Genomic DNA, 23,939 nt, shown 5'->3' on the forward strand with positions numbered 1-23,939 from the left:
CACACGATCACAGAGCTGAGCCGTCGTGCAATTAGCCCTCACCCTGCTGGCTCCTCACCTCTCAACGTCTGAATCTCATACCTCGCTCAGAAGAATAGAGGACACGCCATAACTCAAACTGACAATAACGTGGAGAGTCACTCTTAATTGCGTCGAGTGCGCGTGGCGCTAGTGAGACCTTAAATGACAACCTAACATGACATAGCCTGCTATGAAACGTAGATATCGTTGCATAATACACAGTAATTAGCAATTCATCTTGTTTTCGATGTTTTCATACAATCACGATTCACAAGTCTGCATAAAAACAGATATTTTGATGTTTTTGACTGAAGTTTAGATTACCATGTAGCCTATAGTTACACTGTAAATAAGTTAGCCTACACGAAAATAAAGATGTTTTACTAGAAAATAGTAAATGTGTTACTTGCCGTATCTTTATAATTATTTGTGAAAATGAATAGCAATTTCTTAGTGAAAACTGTTTAAAAGTAACCTTTTTTTCCATCTGTGAAATTGTTTTCTAAAGTTTGCTGCCACCTTGTGTCTACATTGGGTTCTCTATGGAGTTAGAAATGTGTCTTTATTACATGCGAGAAAATAAAAGATCTGAGAGAAAAAAAAAGTTTGAGAGAAAAAGTTATCACACTGATAGCAAAAAAACATTTCATGAGAGAAAAAAGAATATTTGAGAGAAAAAGTTTTCATGCCAATAGCAAAAAATAATAATATTTGAGACTAAAAAAAGTTTTGAGAGAAAGTATTTTCTCATAGAACATAAAAAAATATACATTTGAAATTTTAAAAAATTATTTCTGAGAAAAAAAATCTCTCTCAAAAAACTCTCAAATATATATTTTTTGCTATCAGTGTGAAAATATTTTCTCAAAAAAAAAAAGTGTTTCTCTCGAAACGCTTTTCTTTGCTCTTGATGCAATTTCTTGCTCTCGTGTCAGGATTTTGCTTTCACTGTGAGAATTGTGTCATGGGCGGGGCCACGTTCCTATTGGCCAGTCGGGTGAGCATCGTCTTGTCTTGGGAGTCGAACTGAATCATTACACCATTGTTCGGTTCACCTGCATAGATGCCGCCTCTGCCTTATGGCTAGTTAAGTTGAGCACAGACACTCCAATGTTTGGGTAAGATGGTGACACACAGCTGGCTGAGCAAGTTCAGTATCACTGAAGATTAAACATTAAAAAATAGCACTCATATTCATGAATGTGTATTATATTATTTGCTTGCTAATTGCTAGTAAAGCTAACCAGCCATCATGCTAGGTAAACTTGCAAACTCACCTGGTTTATACTATGTTTAAATCAAATGCCAAATTAATGTTTTGATTTAGATAGTTTCACGCCTTATTTAGTGAGTAGTGAGCAGTGATTGATATACCGTTTGAAAGTGTCCCACCTAGTTTTGTTTAAAATAGTCTTTGTATGGTTGTTGCACTACATGTTTAGCTACACTGCATGTATAGTTCACAAACTCAGCTACACGGGCTTATTCTAAATATTTTTTACCATCTAGCTGAGGTCTAGAGCTGACAAGGTAAATTGCAGGTCTAGGACTAACTCTTACATTAGCAACCCACAAATATGTTTGTGCCTGTACTGTCATGGTAATTATTTTTTCTTTTAAATCTTTCAAACGGTATGTCAATCACTGTCTAACGTTAGCTAGTTGTAGGGTTGCCACCTTCCATGCATACTAGCGTTAGTTGAAAGTTGTGCGGGAGGTTGTAAGAACAAGCAGTTACTCTTCAGGTGCTTTGAGGCTAGCAAGTGCAAAGGTAGAAACTAGCTCACTACTCACTAAATAAGGCGTGAAATCTAAATCAAAACATTAATTTGGCATTTGATTTAAACATAGTATAAAACAGGTGAGTTTGCAAGTTTACCTAGCATGATGGCTGGTTAGCTTTACTAGCGATTAGCAAGCAAATAATATAATACACGTTCATTCATGAATATGAGTGCTATTTTTTAATGTTTAATCTTCAGTGATACTGAACTTGCTCAGCCAGCTGTGTGTCATCATCTTACCCAAACATTGGAGTGTCCGTGCTCAACTTAACTATCCATAAGGCAGAGGCGGCATCTATGCAGGTGAACCGAACAATGGTGTAATGATTCAGTTCGACTCCCAAGACAAGACTATGCTCACCCGACTGGCCAATAGGAACGTGGCCCCGCCCATGACACAATTCTCACAGTGAAAGCAAAATCCTGACACGAGAGCAAGAAATTGCATCAAGAGCAAAGAAAAGCGTTTAGAGAGAAACACTTTTTTTTTTTAGAGAAAATATTTTCACACTGATAGCAAAACATATATATTTGAGAGTTTTTTTCAAAGTATTTTGAGAGAGATTTTTTTTCTCAGAAATAATTTTAAAAATTTCAAATGTATATTTTTTTATGTTCTATGAGAAAATACTTTCTCTCAAAACTTTTTTTAGTCTCGAATATTATTATTTTTTGCTATTGGCATGAAAACTTTTTCTCTCAAATATTCTTTTTTCTCTCATGAAATGTTTTTTTGCTATCAGTGTGATAACTTTTTCTCTCAAACTTTTTTTTCTCTCTCAGATCTTTTATTTTCTCGCATGTAATAAAGAACCAAAACTCACTCCATAGTTCTCGCAGTGGGATGAAATATTTCCTGTAACGGAATACTGCTCCTCAGTATGCATTGATTTGGGGATTTTATTGAGAGGGTCTGACAGTGGGAAAATTATTATTACATGTTACAATATAACATTAATGAAAATTACATGTTAATGTGTGATGTATACAATATTATGCAGAGCATGATATATTACTATAATACAATGATGTAATAATTAGATATTAAGTATTTAACATGAACATTATATTTATAAATATTGAATACAAATTAATATTCCTGTCAGAGGGAAAAATAAAAAGTCATTACATTTAATAATAATAATTACATTTAATATAACATCAATGTATGCCAATTGTATAACATATGATACAGAACTAAATGATCAAATATAATATTATAATTATTAGATAATAAATTATTATGAAAACAATTATGTTAATACAAACTGAGTTACTATAAATTAAACAAATTAACATAATATAATATAATATTGATCAAACATGTTTAAAACATTTATTAAAAATAAGTTACAATATGAGTTTAAAAACATATCCCCAATAATATATTTTATAATAACAATAGATTTAATATTATTAAATATGAAAACAATTATATTTAAAGAAATAGTAGCTATACCACATAATATAATGATCAAAACTGAATAAAATATTAATAATTAAATATGTAGAATAATAATAATTATAGTCCATAATAAAAATAATTCATTTAAAAAATACAAATTATTAGATATGAAATTATGCAATGCAAAATGTATATTTCTAAAAGTACAAAAATAACAACATAGTGATCAAGACCGTGTTCGTGTAGCTCAAGTAGTAGAGCATTGCGTTAGCAAGCGCAAGGTTGGGGGTTAGTTGAAAATTATATTTATATGATCAAACCTGGATAACACGTGTATTTTATTAAAACGTTGCCGTTACAATATAGCCTACTATGACGTTTAAATAATATTTTATTTGGTCCCAAATAGATAATATTCATGTTAAGTTGCTATTATTGGGTCCCAAATAGATCATATTTATGTTAAGATGCTACTTATGTATCTAATGACACTAGCCGGATAAGATTTACGCTTTAACGCCTCAACAAAGGAGTTACCCGAGCGCACCGGCATGAGCCCCACATGGCGCGACTGCGCATGCTCAGTGCCGGACAGACCGGTGTCCAGTCAGTGTCAGACACTCTGATCAGATGCGTTTGCCTCATATGCTCCAGTCCCGTTAGTTACATCCTGTTTGCCTTCGCGTTATTATTGCCAAACCTGCGTTGTTGATGTGTTTAAACGCACATTGTAGATTTAAATCCAGACATTTATTCACGCGCATATTTCACCTGGGCTGCACCGCACCTGATGTCGGCATAGGCACGCGCTCGCAAGGTAAGACTGTCAAAAGAGTATTTTTCTGCATCAGTACCAGACTGCAATCTAGACGTGCTTGGCTTGGAAATGTGCATGCATTTCAATGCAAATGACAGTTTACTGCAAAACGTCGTTAGTTAAATCGCTTTAACGGAGATTAGTGGTTCCCAACCGGAATCATTCAGTAGCACTTGTTGAAAGCGTTCAAGTTTCTCTTCAGATTTAAAACAAAGGTTTTAGAGCTTAATATAATAGGATCATTTTGTGAGATGCATAGCTTTTTATTTTCTAGTTCTTTAGTGAACCATCTTGAACCAAAGCTTTAAAGAACCCAGAACCCAATATACTGATGTAAGGAAACATGAATCTCAAAAATAGTAGGCTAAACATGGAGACTCATTGTAGCTAGAAATGGTTGGTTTAACCTTATGCATTCAGAATAATAAACAACATATTATTTATTAGTAATATAGTAATAAACAGTAGCCCATGGTGATAGCAGCAACAATATCATTGATTTGATTCTCAGGAGGGAAAGAACAAGAATTGATAAAAATGTAAGCGTGTTGCATAAAGGCAAATAGATAACTCATTTATTTGACTTTGACCAGTTAATTTTCCATATAAGGTTAACTGAAACACATTTTTGTGTTTGGAAGGTGAATTCAAGATACTGCAAAGAACCATTGAAGAACCCTGATTATATTCTGTGCATATTCCTTTTATTGTTGCCCATGTTTGTTTAATTTCATATATAGTATATGCACAGTTTGTTTGTTTATATCAATTGGCTGGCTAGTACATATGGACAGTTGGTTTTCTTAGTTTCTGGAAAAGTTTTAAAGCTCAGTAGCTTGTAGTTGGAGCATCTGGTGGTGATAACCTTCATGGCGATCATCCCTCTGTGGGATGTGCTGCGGCCTCAGATGTGGGTCGATGGGCATTTGTACTTACACTTTAAGCTGCTAGATCAAAAGGAATTAAAGCCTGACTGACAAATGCTGGTGAAACCTGCTGACACACGCGCACGGAGGCTTTTGTCTTCGGTGGGGATGCACAGGAAATTTGCACTGCGTGCCGACATGTTTGTTTTAACAGAGCTACATCTCTTCCATTTTATACTGCAAAATCATCTATGTCATCTTTGCAGATGTTAAGCTGCCCCAAAACATATTTACAGACTTAATCTACACTTAAAATTGTCTAAATAGATATAGAATATTAAGAGGTATTATAAGATTAAAGAAAGAACACAAACACCCTTTTCAAAACAATCAGGCTTAAATTATAAAAGGAAAGGAAACCAGGGCCAGTTATATTTTTCTGTGGATGTTTATTTTTGTCATAACCCATAGAGGCACAAACTGTAAAGTTGTAGGTAGTGGGCCATGTTAAATAACATTAAATAGCACACTATATGGGGTACAAAGTGCCATTAAACAATTATGGACTTTTGAGCAGTAAAACAATTCCAAAACACGAAAGCAATTCGTAAAAGAACAAAAAAAGGAAAAAAATACCAAAGCAACCAGAGAAATTGCAATTAATAAATTGCATAAAACCACAACATGAAACAGGTGACAACTTATCTCTATATAAATGTAATTTCCTAGTTTAAACTATAGACCAACATATACAACCACATACATTAGTGCAGCTTGACTTTTAGTTACTGAGGTAAAGATATTGTGACAACTAGCCCCAGTCTCCCCCATAATGAGACATTTTAAAGTGTACTAATATTTTTTGGGGAACATTATGTACATGCATAAGCATATGTAGCTTTCATTTGTTTGCTTCGGTAAAGCTCTTTAAGATTTCAGTCAAGTTTAACCTTACATAGCACCAAGTATTTTTAGCAAAGCTTCTTCTCACCCTGCTTTGCTTGTGAATTTTACCGTATACAGCTGTCCTGTTTTCCTTCCGTTTGTTTCAGTGCAAAACGATAGGGGCCCTAAATAATGCACAGGCGTCAGCAGGGCCGCAGAAGACGGGCTAATTATGTAATGACACTGGTGGACTGTGACTTCTGTTAATTCTGCTTACCTGGCACTCAGGTGTGGAATATGGTTTAGTTGCAACTTGCTGAATTAAAATAGTGACACTGAGTAATACACATCTGTCCCTATGTTGCTGGGTTTGCCCTTTGGAGCATTATCTGGAAAAAACAAAGACAAAAAATGACACAGCATGTAACCTACATCCTATATTTTAGCTCAGTAATTGTGTAACAGAATATTATTACAGCATATTTATGTGGCACAATGTGATGAGCAATCAAAATCTAATATTTATGTTCTTGTGAAATGATTTTTGTATTGTCGGGCTGACAGTCCTAAAGGAATTATTTTCTTATTGTGCAAGGAAAAGAGTTTAAAAATGCTTCTATTTGGTTTGTTCCTTCACAGGATAATCATCTTAGAGCTAGAGCCATGGAGACAGTCATTCACTTTGTGAATGACTCTGTAGAGTTTTATAAATGGAGCCTTACCATAGCAGGTGAGAATCTTTTAACATATGTAGTTTTATACTTTTAGAAATATATAAATAGCTTAATATTCTGAATCGAATTGGGTTTTATGTGTTTAAATCTCAGATAAGCGTGTGGAGGAATGGCCGATGATGTCATCTCCGCTCCCCACCCTGGGGATCAGCATACTCTACCTGCTCTTCCTCTGGGCCGGACCCCTTTACATGCAGAGCCGGGAGCCTTTTCTGCTCAGAAAAACCCTCATTGTGTACAACTTCAGCATGGTGCTGCTTAACTTCTACATCTGCAAAGAGGTCTGCCGATCTGCTTGTCAGTCCATTTGAATCTATTAGGACAAATCATGTTTACAGACTAGAGGCCTCAACAAGTTTAGTTGCATGGATGTATCAGAGTACCAGAAAATACTTAGTGGTACGATGCTAAATATGGTAGTACTGCAATATATATGATAAAAAAATGTAATTAAAATTGCATTATGCATTACATAGTTTTCCAACTTCACACAGTAAAATCACAGCGTCCTGATGTGTTTGTGTTCCTTGCGTAAATTTATACTGCAAAAAAGTATTTTCTTCAGTATTTTTAGTATTACATTATTTTTCTTTTGCTGTTGGAAAAGTTTTGTCTCGTTTTAAGAATTTAGCACAAAAAATTATATATATACATGTGTGTGTGTGTGTGTGTATACAGTTTATAATTTACAAATATTTAAAATAAAAATATGTATTTGTTAAAAAAGAATTATAAAATACTGTTTAAAATAAAACAATATAAAATAATAAATAAAAATAAAAATATATATTTACATGTAAATACACAAACACACACACATATATATATACACACACACATACATTAACAAATATTTACAATGTTGAAATATAACAATAATATAATGTTAAAAATATAACAATGTTTTTTTTAACAATAATAATAAATTATAATAATAACTCCTGCCTAATGTTAATATTATGCAACATGATTTTAGCATTATCAGGTTTTAATTTATTCATGCTTGAAGTGCTCATTGTGTGAAAATAGCATTGATTTCAGCACAACGTGTGCAATATTGTACCACAGACAGGTCACAGACATTTGGCACTATCAATGGTTAAAAAAGAAGAAGAATTGTGACATGTTTGACTATTGCTTCTTACACAGACAGTCTATTGCACAAATGAATGATAATAAATAAAGTGTTTTTGTCTCTAGCTGCTCCTGGGCTCCAGAGCGGCCAGATACAGCTACCTCTGCCAGCCCCGTGAACTACTCCAATGATGTGAATGAAGTCCGGGTAAGAAATGCACTGTTTTCCCCTAAACACACCATGATCTTGTAGCACTCAGAGGGTATTTTACAGCTGTAAGGAACAGGGAGAAAGTTGAGGAGGTCTCTGTGAGAGCGGGGTTTATTTTTAATCAAGAGGCTACGATACAAATCCCTGAATTCGCTTTCTCTGACATCGGCTAGAGTTCCCTCATGCTGTTGTCTTGGCAAGCATCATCACCCTCACTGGCAAGATTGGTTTCCCTGGTGACGTGAGGACAGAGATGAGGTCAGGAGTCTCCCCACCTGTAGGCCACGCCTCCATTCTCACGGCTCCTGCTACAGATATACACATTGGCAAATTAACTGCAATGAATAATTTTATATCTTTTTATCTAATGTGACTTAAGAGCTTACGTGATACGTCTTGATCAAGGCTTCAGTGGTTATGGGATTTCACAGACCACACACAGTTGACTTTATACTTACACCCATTTAGTTACCAGTGCAGACCTGTGAAAGAAAGTAAGAAAGAAAGAAAGAAAGATATAGATAGATACACAGACAGACCGACAGACCGACAGACAGACAGACAGACAGACAGATAGATAGATAGATAGATAGATAGATAGATAGATAGATAGATAGATAGATAAGAACACATATGGTCACTGATACCGGTGGTGTTTCTGCAGATAGCGTCAGCACTATGGTGGTACTACATCTCTAAGGGGGTGGAGTTTCTGGACACAGTGTTCTTCATCATGAGGAAGAAGTTTAATCAGGTCAGCTTTCTACACGTCTATCACCACTGCACAATGTTCATCCTGTGGTGGATCGGCATCAAGTGGGTTCCTGGTGGACAGTGTGAGTACACACACACACACACACACACACACACACACACGTATATATTGATTTAGAAGACCTAACTAAATAACTAATTAACTTCTATTGTTGTCAAATTAAGCCAATTGTGATTATAATAGACTAGGCTTAAGCCTAAGCCAAAGCCTAAAGTCCTAAGGCTAAGCCTATATTAAGCCTAAACATAAAAAGAGGCCAAAATCTACAGTACTGTATAGTTGAAGAAAGACTTTAAAACAGTTCTTTATGAGCTTTATTAAAGGGGCACTTCACACTGTCATCTTCTGAAGGTGGGTAAACAGACAGTTTCTTGTCACCATCGACTTCCATATTATAATGTTTTTTTTTTTTTTACTATGGAAGTCAATGGGGACTAACAACTGTTTGGTTACCAACATTCTTCAAAATACATTCTTTTGTGTTCAACAGAAGAAAAAAACTCATTCAGGTTTGAAACTACTTGAGGTAGAGTAAGTGATGACAACTGTTCATGCATTTCTCATTTTGCTTATATGTTATTGTGCTAGATGTCTCTGCATTACCACCAGTGGGAGGAAATTAAATTGTAGACCAGCAAGGTGGAGCATTGATTTCCATCAGAACCATTGTCAACAACGTCTCCACTTTAAAATTGTTTTGCATTTTGAGGCATGAAGAAGAAAAGAACGGAAAACAGAAGGATAAGGAGATTTGAGGAAAGGTCAGGGGAGCTAAGGGGGATGTGGAAAGGGTCAAAGGGTTTGCAAGTGTACAGATGGTCAGAAGGGTAAGAAAGGGTGAACAAAGGATAATGATCTGAAATGTGTTGAGATGACTGCATGTTGTAATCTTGTGTCTCAACAAATGTTGGTGACACCTCCAGAACATTTCATATTCACTGCTTGATATTTAATAGTGTTCACTTAAGCAATCAAGCATGAACCGAATGGCATCATGAAGAAATTTGCTTTATTCATGAAACTCGAGCAGAAGGATTTTCACACAAATGTGACTGTTTATGTAAGAAAATGAATTCCGTGGAACCGTCCCTTTATCCCAAAAAGTACACCATGATCTTACCATTCTTTAGTAATCCTAGAACTCAATATTTGTAACTAAATCTCCTTCCCACTTCACAGCTTTCTTTGGCGCTACGATTAACTCGGGCATTCATGTGCTGATGTACGGCTACTATGGCTTGGCAGCGTTCGGCCCAAAGATCCAGAAGTACCTGTGGTGGAAGAAATACCTCACTATTATTCAGATGGTAAATAAACACACCACATCCCTCTGAAACTGTTGCAACAAAACGATCATCTACCAAACTGATTTGGATTGCTTATTAGTTTATAATAAGTTCACATAACTCAAGATATACAATTCTACAGAAGCCTTTTTCCACCATGGAATAAAAAAAGTTAAGTTATTTGTTATACATATTATGACTCTTCAGAATTCTGACTTTGTTTCTCACAATTCTGTTTTTTTTTTCACCATAAAAAATAAATAATAATAATTGAGACTTTTTATCTTACAACTTTTCTGCTCAGAATTGCGAGTTATGTAAAAAAATTATATTTTGCAATTCTGATTTATTTATTTGAATTCTGAAATAATATCTCTTTTTTGAATTTATATTTTGCAATTCTGAGAAAACAAGCCAGAATTGTGAGATTTAATATATATATAATCTCATGGCTGAAACAAGCTTTCATACAAAAATTATTACATTTCCAATAAAAGGAAATATAGTTAAATAAGGTAAATAAGCTGAGTAGGTATTTAAAATGCAATGCAACCTTTGAAATTGCCATGTAATGATTGTAGAATGTAATAATAAGCTATAATTACTATTATAAGCATTTAATAAACTAATCATTAATTTGCTTTATAATACAATTATTTTGTCTGTGAATGTACAATCTTGTGTGTTTTTGTCAAAGTCCTCTAAAGTGTAAATAGTTTATCCAGTTACAGTTGTGTATTTTTTTTTTTTTTTTTTTTTTAGATTTTTTGAAAATAATTAAGAATCGATATGTTGATTTAGAGAAAAAAAATACAGAATCCTTGGCCATCTAGCAAATCACTGAATAATATTTACAGTCCTATGGTTGAATGCAGTGAAATCTTGTGTTTAAACTATTGAGGTGAAACAACATCAGTCAGATATAACATTTCTTGGTGGTGAAATTGTCATTTTGTGACATGATCTGATTCTAGACTACTTGAAGCAATCAAACAAGTCTTCAGAAGTGATAATTTGATATGTTGCAAAATTTTTTTTACATATCTATTTGCTTATGTTAGATCCAGTTCCACGTCACCATTGGCCATGCCGCTCATTCTCTCTACACGGACTGCCCATTCCCGGCCTGGATGCAGTGGGCTCTGATTGGCTACGCCGTCACGTTCATCATCCTGTTTGCCAATTTCTACTACCAGACCTACCGTCGCCAGCCACGCCTCAAGACGGCCAAATCTGCCATTAACGGCGTCTCCAATGGCACCAGTAAGGCACCGGAGGTCGTGGAAAATGGCAAGAAACAAAAGAAAGGAAAAGGAAAGCATGACTGAAAAGAAACATAGAACGAAGTGAAACACTGTGTCTCATGGGCTTCAAAATTACCCATGAAACCTCAACCGCTACGGACTGTTTGGTGAATGTGCAAACAAATTTGGTCTTTTTTTGTTAACTTGCTGATTGTATTTCAAACTAGGGACATTTCCAACGCAACCAATCCTGAGCGACGTCACTTTCTCAGTCATCTCTTTTGAGCTGTTTAGGCTACTTGTGACAGTTTTATAATCTGAAATGTCCCTTATGGTTTACTGATTCAGAATAGCAAACTACTTTGAGATGGTTAGTTATCATCGGGGGGAGAATAGTCAGGGTTTTTTTTTCCCCCCACAGAATCACTGTTAAAATTTAATATGCTTTTTCACATAAACAGAAGCTGATTCTCTTAAAAGTTTTTATTTAGTATACACAGCGGATGAAAGATTCTTATATAAATGGCTCAGCTTTCGTGACACTCTTGAATCCCGAAAGACTGAGGCCATAAAAAAAAATGATATCTAGAAATGAATCATTCAAGATGCTAAGTCTGAATCACTTCTAAAAAACATGAGGATAATTACACTTTTTTTTTTTACATCTATTATTATTGTCTGTTTGAATCACCATTTGTAGTGAAACTGGTGTTTAAGCTAGGGCTCAGGTGACCGTTATTACAAATTACTAAATTGCTTAAGTGGCAACACAGTTCTACCAAAGAAAATCACTGTACTTTTGGTGGGTTTATACTCTTGCATTAGAGAATGTAATTATTTTGATTTAATTTCCTGTGCAAAACAAGTTCCTGAGATTGGCGTGCAGTAATGATGGTGTTATGGCTATATACTCAGGTAGTTTCATATATTTTTATTCCATATGTAAAATTAGACACATATACTGCATACACACACACACACACATACACACACACACACACATACTTGTGTCCTTAATGTCTGTTCAGGTATGTGTACTCCTCTTTATTGCTTTGTGCATGTAGCTTTTTATTAAGTTTTTGCAAGTCATATCACATTACAGTTAAACTAATTTTGCTTTTTGTTCCCTTTTATGAAAAACGTTCCCTGTATTATTAGAATCCCATGATTAGGGGGGAAAAAAGAAGGGAGACAAAACATGTTTGAAAACAGCTTTGAATACTCTTAAATTCACAAAGGAAGTACACTGGCTGTGTTTGTGATCTGCACATTGTGTACAACAGATTTGACAAATGTCAGTGTTCCTCTTGTATAAATAAACAGGATGTCAACCTTATTTTCTGTCTTCCCACACTCTCCTTCATGCGTGTGTTTGCTACTTACAAATAACTCTCTTTTGTTTTGTTCTGCTAATTCAAGCATTGCTATTATAATGGAATCATGTTTCTGCCACAGAATAAATCAATAATAATAATAAAAAAAGGTTACTTTTATCTCACAATTTTGCATTGTGTCTTGCAATTCTGAGAATATATATATATATATATATATATATATATATATATATATATATATATATATATATATATATATATATATATATATATATATATATATATATATATATATATATATACTAGTGTAAATCATTGATGACATCTCAAATCATGGAGCCTTTTAAGAGAGAAGTTCTGTTGCCTTTCTAAGTGATTGGTATTTCTTTAGCCAATAAGACACCACCAGAACACCCCTATCAACCACATAGGATCACCCTAACAATTACTTAGCAAGGCACAAAACACCTTAGCTTTTTTCTAAACCATCCATGGCATAGGACTTTAATATGAGAAGAGGATGTCTGACTGCCTATTCTAGCAGACCCTCTGCGTCCACCATTCTCCTTCCTGGACCTTTAAATAAGTGTCCTCCGACCGCGATGGAGCTCCTAGGCCAGAGCTTTGAGGGGTTGGGCAGACAGATCTGGACTAATCAGGCTGTAAATTGGCTTTCGCTGTAAAAGAGCTTATATCCACGTCAGAGTTTGTAGCATTATTCAGGTCACAGTGGGGGAAACTTACACTGGTACTAAACTAAAACTATTAAATAGACGAGATGGATGCAATAAATTACTTCAGACATGACAATTACACATGCATATATCCACAATAAGTTAGAAATGTTCTATATATATAGTATGCCAAATAAGATAATAAATGTCCATCATGCAGGAAAAGAGAAGTAAATACTGCTCTAAATAGAGAAACTGTATTATATTTTTCAGGGAATTTTATATTTGACAACTAGTAAAATCAAAAACTAGCTCTCTCAATTACATTCCCAAAAGACAAACTGCCATACTTTTTGCGCTTTAAAATCTCTAATTTGCATGTGCAAAGGTCTTTGCTACAAAAAAATCATATAATTTTTTTTTAACTTTATTATTATTATTATTATTATTATTATTATTATTATGCAATTTACCATTTAAACCAGCCAGCAGAATTAATATTAATGAAAACCATGAATGGTCATAGCTGTTTTTATATGCTAGCACAACATACAGTCTTTGATCTAGAGCAGTTTCTTTAAATAATGCATTTCAATAATGAATAATGATGACAATAATTTCAATAATACTCTCTTTATTATTTTTACTTCAATAGGACACTAAGGACAGTCTAATCTGTCTGTTTCTGACGCTTAAAAAATACTTATGTGAAGTGCAAAAAAAATAATAATTAGAATTAGTATTAATATTATTTTTGACAAAGTATAACCAAACTGAAACTTAGTTACTAAAACTAAATTAATTGTGTTAGTTAATCTAATATCTTACAGAAAATGCATTTGGTTTGCATATAGCTATCATCTTCAAATTCTTATTCTCCAAACCCATTCTACAGTCTCTCTCTCTCTCTCTCTCTCTTCCTGTGTCTGTTCAAGGATGTTCGTCAATAAGAGGATTGCAAACAGGCCAGAGATTTCCACTGGCCCTATTAACAGAAAGTGGTTTCACCTTTTCCCAAACTGTTCCTCTGATAATATACACTACAAACACTCCCTGAGATTGTTAGCTCTTCTCTGTGTCTACACAAAAAGCCTCCTATCACATAACTCAGACTCCCACATCTTATTTAGATGTAATAGGAAATGTTATATCCTCTTTTCATCAGAAGATTTACAATTCAAGTACACAGAAAGACAGCGCTCTCCAGTGTTTACAGGCAGTGTTACAGACTGATATCACGACCTGAGATTCACTGTGTGCATAATTATAACATTTACATTTACAATTCAGTACAGTCTAGATTAGAGCATTCGAGCAGTGATGGTTTTAATATGTGAGAGACTGATTTAAATTACAGACAAAGACTAAAGACCAAGACTGTTGGTTTAACTGAAATACTATCATAGTTTAATGTTTAGTTTAGTGCAATTGTTGCATTTGCAATAAAAAAACGAATACAATAAAATAAAAAAGACTGCACAGTTACATAAAATATTTTCTGTTGTCTGAGTACTGACCTGTCGGGAGCACACATTCCAGACTGACCTTTCGAATCTATTCATGCATAAAAGTGTGTGGGAATGACAATGCATTTTCACCAGTTTATCTGTGAAGCAGCAAACTTCAGCAGAATTCAGTCTTCCTCCTTATAAGGATTTAAAGGGAACTATAAACCGACCTCTAAAAAATGTATTAATATTATTGCCTATATTTATAATGAATTTTTTTTTAAATTAACTGTTTATATAAAGCATTTTAAGAACATGGTAGTTAATATGGTACTTAACTATTTTGACAACATGGTACTCACACTTCCTTATATCTGTTGTTACGTCATCTCATGAATATTAAACGTCAGTGTCTCGCGTGCATAGGCAGTGCCTGGTACCTCGAGCTGAAGTGAACTGTCTCACACATGATTACAGTTTATAAACAGGTAAGAAAACATATTACATTTTCTTGAGGAATAACTTAAATTATGACTGCACCAAGATGTAATCATTATATGTTTATTTGGACAGGCTATAAACTTGCAAAGAACCAGAAGATTCTCAAAACATTTTACTAGCTACTGTGAAAGACGCCTACTGAAATTAATGTCAATAAACTTGACTGACAAATACATGTAGCTTCTAAGTCTGAAATGAATGTTTCATACTCACCTAGATAATTCTTTAAACGATACGAATTTACTTTCTCTCAGAAAATGTATGTTCGTTTGTATGTTAATTGTATTTATAAATATAGGCTATTAAATTATATATTCATATGACTGCTATATAAAGACAACTGCATTTCGTTTTTTATACTTGTACTCTGCACAATAACAATAAAGTTTAATTTAACACTCTCTTTTTCCCCTCTTGTTTTTTTGGAGGTCTGATATCGGACATGATTAGTTCTGCCGCAAGTGGCGCTGCGGATTTTCCAACATCATCGAACAAAACCAAAGGGAGGAGGCGACCATCTCCCGGACAAAACCCCCGTCAAACCGGCCTCAAAACCCATCGGCAGGCGCTCCTCATCATCCGCTGCGTCGAAGATCGGAGGAAAGGCATTAAAGGACGCGATGGAGAGCAGTTTGCTCGAGGAGCGCGTGTCGTGAGGGTGAGAGGTGCGGCAGCTGTTCATGGTGCTGAAACTGATGCGGTTTGGGAAACCGAGGAGCGGACTCATCGCGCTCCACCGCCGGGCACGCGCTGCTTCTCGGGCTTCTGCAGTCAGAGCTCATCCAGTATCACATCAACGAGAGATTGAAGAAACGCGACAGGATGCAACGCAAAGCATCAGGCGAGACGCAACCGGGACCGGCCGCACAGGCCAAGAGCGTCGTCGACGAGCCCGTGACACAGCAGAATGAAGCCCTTCAGGACGAGATCCAGAGATTGGAGGATGAAAACGAAGATCTTAGGGTTTGTTTGCTATGATTGAGAAATTATGGCGATTAAATGTATTATGTTTAAAAAAGATGGATGAATAAAATAGCTAGGAGGAGAGATGATTGTCCAATCATCTTGAAATAACACTCTGATCAAAACCCTTGAACATAAACAGGACATAAACATTATTATGATGAGGGGGCAGTTTTCTCAGGTGACTTGTTACCTTCTGAGAGTGAACGGAACAATGAGAGATGCAACATTGTAACAATTCATTCCCTGTTTCAGAATAAATCATAGTACATTTATGAAAATGGCATTGGTATGTGCAAAACACTAATTTGCATGTTCAAGCAACAGTTTGCCAAGGATTCATTAAGCATGCAATTAATAGAAATGTGCAATTATTCAAATCATGTAAATGTAGATATAACTGCAGAATAGAAAGCATGAAAATAAGGATTTCTCAAATAATAATTATTATTAATATTATTATTATTAATGAGCACACTCTGGTTTTCATAGAATGAGATTGAGGAGATGCGGATGGAAATGGAGGAGATGCGTGACACCTTTTATGAGGAGGACACCTGTCAGTTACAAGAAATGCGGCGTGAACTTGAGCGTGCAAATAAGAATAGTCGTATCCTTCAGTATAGACTCCGTAAGGCCGAACGCAAACGACTTCGCTATGCACAAACTGGAGAAATTGATGAAGAACTCCTAAGGAGCTTAGAGCAAGATTTGAAGGCAAGTACCCATGTATTTCTCTTTAAATGAAAGCAGAAAAGGTCTTTGATAATTACCCATCCAAAAGCAATTATTTGCACCATTTTTATCTAATTACTAACTTGTCATTTAGTTGATGCTTCTATCCAAAGCAACATTGCAATTATTACCAAGACAGTCTCCCTGGAGCAACCTAAGGTTAAGTGTTTTTCTCAAGAGCACATTGATAGTTTACAAATCAGAGCTTTAACCACTAAGCCACACCCCCACATTCTGACAGGTTGCCAAGGATGTCTCTGTAAGACTCCACAATGAGCTGGAGAACGTGGAGGAGAAACGAACAAAGACAGAAGAGGAAAATGAGCGACTGAGACAGAAACTTATTGAGGTGGAAGTCACCAAACAAGCCTTGCAAAATGAGCTGGACAAAGCCAAAGAGGTAGGAATGCAAACAAAAAATCACTACAGCAGATCTGAATAGGTTTAAATTCATATTCATAGCGTAGCTTTCATTTGTTGTTTCCAGACTCAGAAACGAAGAGGAAGCAAAGATGCACAAAAGCCTGAGAGGAAAACTCAGACTCCTACAGAGGTGAAAATGAAACACTGACATCAACCAGTATACTCTAGGATCAAATGAAGGCTGTTAGTTTAAGTAATTCATTTAAATCACAACCAGTAATGCAACCAGTAATTATTATTATTATTTTTTTTTTTGGTATGGAGATATGGAGTGCACTACATTACTAAATATACAGAATGAAAAGATGCCATGCAATCAAAAAATAAAAATAAAAATAAATAAAAAATTATATATATATATATATATATATATATATATATATATATATATATATATATATATATATATATATATATATATATATATATATATCAATTCATAAAATGTTAAGCTGTTGTCACATTTACCCTTGCTCTATGAAATTCTGAAGTTTGTGGGCAAAATACAGTTATTTCAATAGAAATCCATGTTATTTTGTACATGAAGGAGACAAAGTTGCGCATTCAGGTTTTGCTTGTAATCAAGCTGGTCACTCAAATAAGCTTTGTTCACCAACAGAAAGTTGTTTGGTTTAAAAGTGACATATTTGGGATACGTTTCAAAACCTTCAACAATCAATCTTTTTTTTTTTTGTCCACAAAATCTTGCCAAAACAGCTCTTTAACAAAGCACTTTTGTCCATAGGACAATGAGGACCTGAAATGCCAGCTGGCCTTCATTAAAGAGGAGGCTACCTTAATGAGAAAGAAAATGGCCAAGGTTGACAAGGAAAAGGACCGTTTGGAGCAAGAACTACAAAAGTATCGTTCTTTCTATGGGGATCTGGACAGCCCTCATCCAAAGGGTGAAGCTGGTGGCCCTCCCACTACAAGGGAATCCGAGCTTAAACTCCGCTTGCGATTGGTGGAAGAAGAGGCCAACATCCTGGGACGGAAAATAGTCGAATTGGAGGTGGAGAACCGTGGCTTGAGGGCAGAGTTGGATGACCTTCGAGGGGAAGAGTCATCTAATGGGGGCTTATCCGGAGCGGAAGGAGGGACGGGGCGGGAGCAGGGGTCAGAGCTTTCGGAGCTAAGGCAACAACTGCAGTTGGTGGAGGATGAGGCAGAACTTCTAAGAAGGAACTTGGCCGATGTAGAGGAACAAAATAAGAGAGTGATATGTGAGCTGAACAAACTGCGCTTTAAAGAGGGTACAAGGCACAACTCGGGTGGCAATGCAATGGGTGCCGCTAGTGGAGCAGGAGACAGCTCCAAAGCCGAGGCATTGCAGGAGGAGCTGAAGAGAGCAAGGAAGCAGATCAATGAACTGAGTGGGAAAGTGATGCAGCTGCAGTATGAGAACCGTGTGCTGCTTTCCAACATGCAACGGTATGATCTAGCATCTCACCTAGCCATCACACCACGGGACAGCGACGCAGAGAGTGACACTGGTCCTGGAATTGGAGGGCGTAGAGGTAGCGATGACGACTCATCTTCCTCTCGCCTCCCTCCCCATCGCAAACGTGAGGGTCCAGTTGGAGGAGAAAGTGACTCGGAGGAAGTCTGCAATACTCGGTGCCTCACACCAACTCGTTCTCTTTATTCTCCTGAATCCGCTCGGCTCCTCTCACGCTCCATACGGGACAGGCAACAGATGATTGACATCCGTGCGGAAGCAGAGCATTTGGGGCGAACCATTGACCGGCTCATAGCCGACACCAGTACCATCATTGCAGAGGCTCGGGTGTTCGTGGCTAATGGGAATCTTTTTGGGTGTATGGAAGATGACGAAGATGGTGGGCGAATCAGGGAGCACGAGCTACTCTACCGCATCAATGCTCAAATGAAAGCTTTCAGGAAGGAGCTGCAGGGGTTTATAGACCGACTTGAAGTCCCAAAACCCGAGGAAAGAGATTCAGAAGAACCATTATCTGTGAGTCTGGCAAGAGTCTGTGTGTCTATGTGAAGCACAACAAGAATGTGTGACACACCATAAAGGAATTGTTCACCCAAAATTCAAAGTTCTGTTATACACCCTTGATTCTCTTTCTTCCATGAAACAGTAAGGGGCCGGTTGCATAAACTGCTTAGACTAGTCTTAAAAGGTTAGCCATTTAAATTTTTTTCTGGTCATAACTGTTAAAAGTCAGTTACAAAAACGTAGACTGGCCCAATTTAAATCAGAAAAGTGGGACTGATTATCTCTTGGCTAACTGTTAGTTGGTCTTACTAGTTCTTAATCTTAAAACACAGTCTTAACATAGTTATGTTTATGCAACAGGGGCAATCAAGCTAATAAAAGGGCAAAAAAGAGCACCATATTAGTAGTCTGTAAAATGGACTCTATTCTAAGTCTTCTAAATTCATATTATACTTTTAAGTGAGAAACATAAAAAAATAAGGTTTTAATTCACTAAAAGGTTAATTTGCATCAAGGTTCATCATGTCGAGTTTGACATAAATGACAACTGGTCACAAAACATACCAGAACATATAATGTTTGATTTTACTGATATTTGATTTTACTGATCTAAATTTTTATTGAATGAATGTAAGCACAAATGAGATGTGACTTATAGCAGAGCAGTGTTGATATTGTTAACAAAAACTACAAACTACTATAATTTAAAAAATTGTGTTAATTAAAATGAAACAAGAAATGAGAAGGATTACTTTAGCATTTCAAATAGTAAAATCACTACAAATAAAACTAAAATAAATTAAAAATAATATTAAAAATAAACTAATAAACATGACAAAAGCACATAAAATCACTCAAATTAAAATAAAACCTGAAAATATAAAATAAATATAATTTTTTTTTTTAATCTTTAATTTTTAATTTTTAAACACTATAACAGTATAAAAAACTCTTTGACTATACTGCAGCAGAAATAATTTCAGTTAATATAAATTTATATTTTGGTCTGTTCATCTAACAAAGCTATCATGTTGCTACAGAAACCAAATAATGCAGTCATACCTTTATTTAAAGGGGTCATGAACTGCCTTTTTATAATTTTGTACTGTTCTTTGAGGTCAACTTATATTAATCTCAAGATTTTTACCTAGACAAAACATCATAAATTAGAAGTAATAGGCTATTTTCTGTCTTGTTTTGACCCCCTCATCAGAACGCTCTGTTTGAATAGGTATGTGGATTGTACACTCGGAAATAAACACCCACTGCTACGATCGGCTAATAGTGTATGTTTGACAGCCCATATTCTTCATAGATGGACTCTGCTGTGATTTAGGTCACGCATCAAGTACATATCAAACCGTTTTGTTGTGTTCAGGGCATTTTTATTTTGTTTTCTGCATAGACCCATGTTTGCTTCTCTAGTTATTTACACTACGTGCACAAATCGGTGGGTGGGGTTAAACAGGCTGTGATGTAGAGGCAGATGTTGATCTTTAGCCACACTATTACCTCATAAAGTGGCACATTCTATAACCTGTCATTGTGGAAGATTGGCTGCAATGTAAGCTGTTTTTAGAATAATGAGAAAAGTTTCGAATTATGAAACTTACAGGATGTTTTTATAGAACAGTATCAATGTAAAAAGATGAAGGGAATTTAGATTTCTTAGTTCATGACCCCTTTAAATTCCACATAAGTAAAGAGAACCACAGGAAATTATGACAATTTTAATTCTGGGGTGAACTATTCCTCTAAAGGGAGTGAGTTTGATTGTGAAGAACAAGAAAGGGCTACATATTTCAGAGTTCATCTCCTGTCTGCTTTTATTATTTAGCACTTAATTATTTTTTTTATTATTTGCCAAGATTTTTTTAAACTATGCAAACAGAAAATGTTAATGGCTATAATATTTCTCTCTTTCTCTCTGATCCTTTCTTCCGACGCACCCCTGTTCTTTAATGCATGTTGGTTAATCCTGCTGGTTACTCACCCAGATGTTTCAGCCCATCATTTTATTCATCCTCATTCTAGTGTTGTTCTCCTCACTCTCTTATGCCACCATTTTTAAACTTGTATTTCTTTTACCCTCTTTTTTGTCCTGTGATCACTATCCGTTCACTCATTAGCATAGTCTCGCCCTTTGTTTTGTTTGTTTGTCAATGTTGTGTATGTCACCATGGTTGAAGAATCACAGGACGGTCACTTTCCAAGCACAGACAGCAAGACTAAAGCACAGAAGTCTGCAAAACCTTAATTTCCAAAAGGCTGGAGACTGTTTTATCTAAGTTGCATATGTATGGCTGCCATTGGAAGGTACATCACCAGAACAAGAGGTTTATTTTTTTGCAACTAAAAATAATTACACGTCACAAGAAAACACTGAGCCACTGGAAACTACATTACCCAGAAGACATTTCTTTCATTGAGGACTATGACTATCAGGAACACTGACGCTTGCTTTGCCACCAAAGGCTTGCAATGAAATATGCAACTGCAGTTTACTACTAAAGCGCACATTACTCGGAGTGCCTGCCACAGCACTCTAAAGATACTGTACACTGGCTGGAAGGATTACCTGTCAGAACCATGCAAAGGTGAGTAAGAACATGGTATATAACTGTATACTCCAAGAGGTCAGAAAGAATATGCATACATGTGTATGAATGGAGAATAAGTAATAGGTTTATAGTGTATTTGACTGGAGATCATCTGATTGCATGTGTAATTTCTGTGACGAGAACAACTTTTGCATAGATTGATCGACTGCACAATTATCTGAAGAAATTGCACAAAAAAATTTGCAGGGATTGGCGCTTTCTGTTGCACCATGTTACAAATGAGGTAGGGGTAAATGAAAGACAAAGAGCAAGAGGAGGATAGTGATCAAAATGAGGAATTTACTGGATGACGAAGGAGACAAACAGGCAATATACTATATTACATTCAGCATTAACATAGACATTCACATTCAGATGCACATTCAATCACGGACCAAAAAGAGCTAAACAGACAGGGTATTTAAGCACACATGAGGTAATGAGGGAACTGGAGACAGGTGGGGAATAATCAATTAACCAAAACGAGGAAGGTAACCAAATAAGGGAACAGAAAGTTCATAAACGTAACACACCACAGCAGGATCAGTATATTGAGGAATGTTCTCCTCATTCCTGCAAGCATGTTATGGATTAGCAATTTGGAAATCAGAGCTTGCTTTCTTTATGAGTTTACTTAGCTTGTTGGCATCTCCAGTTTTAGTGCCAGTTGAAGCATCTGAGTCTTCAAGTTGTCGGCAGTAGATCCTTAGTTAAATAATTAAAACTGTAAATAGACTAAAATAATTGCAAAAACAATATCTGTTGAAGGGTTGGTATCACAATTTATTTGGAGAACAAATACATTTGTTTTGGTTTAGATGGGTCTAAGTGATTGACAAGAAAACAACTAATCTGTTTTCTAGTATGAGTCTCTTTTTGGGGATCGCAAGTCATTTCTTCTTAATTTCCTGCCAGCTGAAAGTCATCTCTTTATCATTAAAAACATCAAACATACAACTCTGTACTAAAATGTACAAGTTCTACTGTGTTTCCATTCTCAGAGGCTTTCGCTGTTGTTTTCTTTGCTCTCCATATTGTGCCCGGGAAAATGTTTGAGTCAGCGGCCAATATTAGGGCTGAACTGTCGGCTGCCTGTTTATTGCAAAACAGACACACGTGTTAGATAAATAAAAGTGTGAGGTGCCCATTAAGAACTGCGGATAGCACCCTTAGTATCCACTATTTCTGTCCAGTGGAATCTTTAAAAATAAAATGGACAGAGTGTTTTAAGTGGTCACAAATAGTCCAGTTGCCTGTGGGCATTAGTAGAAGTTGAAAACAACTGGAACAGGAGTCACAAGACTGCAGTCTGCCAAGTCCCTAAAAGCAGACTAGCAACAAGACAGTTCACAGAGGTGGGGTAGAACTGGGCATTTTTAAAATAGCCATGTAAACACTCTCCTTCTCCTTGTAATTTTAACCTAGAATGTCTTGACCACAGTCTCTTGCATGGAGACCACGAATGCCGGAATAAATCTGACATTATGACGCCAGACACCTGGCAGGTCTGATGTTGCAAGGGTAAATACTTCGAGTCACTATAAAGCAGTTTGTTTACCCCTGAGTTCCGGACAGGATCGTAGGGCCGGATAAGAGGAAACATTTAGAAGATCTGATGCACAGGATTTTTACGTCACACCGTTGGAAGCGATCCTTCGCGGTCTTTGCAAAGTAACATCCCATTTGAGTACAGGAGCTGTCAAAGGCGAGGCGGTACTGAAACAAGCGCAGTCTTGATTTAAGCAACAAACCTGTACTTGAACAGGTTACTCAAGTACTACTCATATTCTGGAGCACCCGTTTCAATTAATCAAAAACTCATGAGAGGGAGTTACTGGAGGAACCAATAATACGATTCAACTGGTAAGGATTAAGAATGATTATTATACAAGTACAGAACAGAAAAAATCAATTTTAATTAAAATTTTAAATGTTTCACTTGTCTATGATCTTTCTTTGGGCTGAAAATGTTGAATATATAACATTAAATAACCTTGTTGCCTCACTGGTCACACTTACGCTAAAAGTAATGTAATTTAAAGTTAAAAATTAAATAATGTACTGACATGTGTAAGTGCATATACTTACTCAGTGAATGCTAACTAACAATGTGTCCTTAATATGTAAATAATTTATGGAACTATAAATTCACTGAGATCTACTACTATTGTGATCAGCTACTTTTACATACAGAGA

The 23,939-nt window shown here is 35.9% G+C and overlaps 2 pseudogenes; both read left to right on the top strand.

Moving 5' to 3' along the window:
* Window positions 1-3,775: 3,775 nt before the first annotated feature.
* LOC113080401 (elongation of very long chain fatty acids protein 4-like) lies at window positions 3,776-12,438 on the top strand (annotated as a pseudogene).
* Window positions 12,439-15,491: 3,053 nt separating this feature from the next.
* LOC113080400 (protein SOGA3-like) lies at window positions 15,492-21,742 on the top strand (annotated as a pseudogene).
* Window positions 21,743-23,939: the final 2,197 nt, after the last annotated feature.

Source organism: Carassius auratus, unplaced genomic scaffold, assembly GCF_003368295.1.
Source record: "Carassius auratus strain Wakin unplaced genomic scaffold, ASM336829v1 scaf_tig00031195, whole genome shotgun sequence".
Lineage (NCBI taxonomy): Eukaryota > Metazoa > Chordata > Actinopteri > Cypriniformes > Cyprinidae > Carassius > Carassius auratus.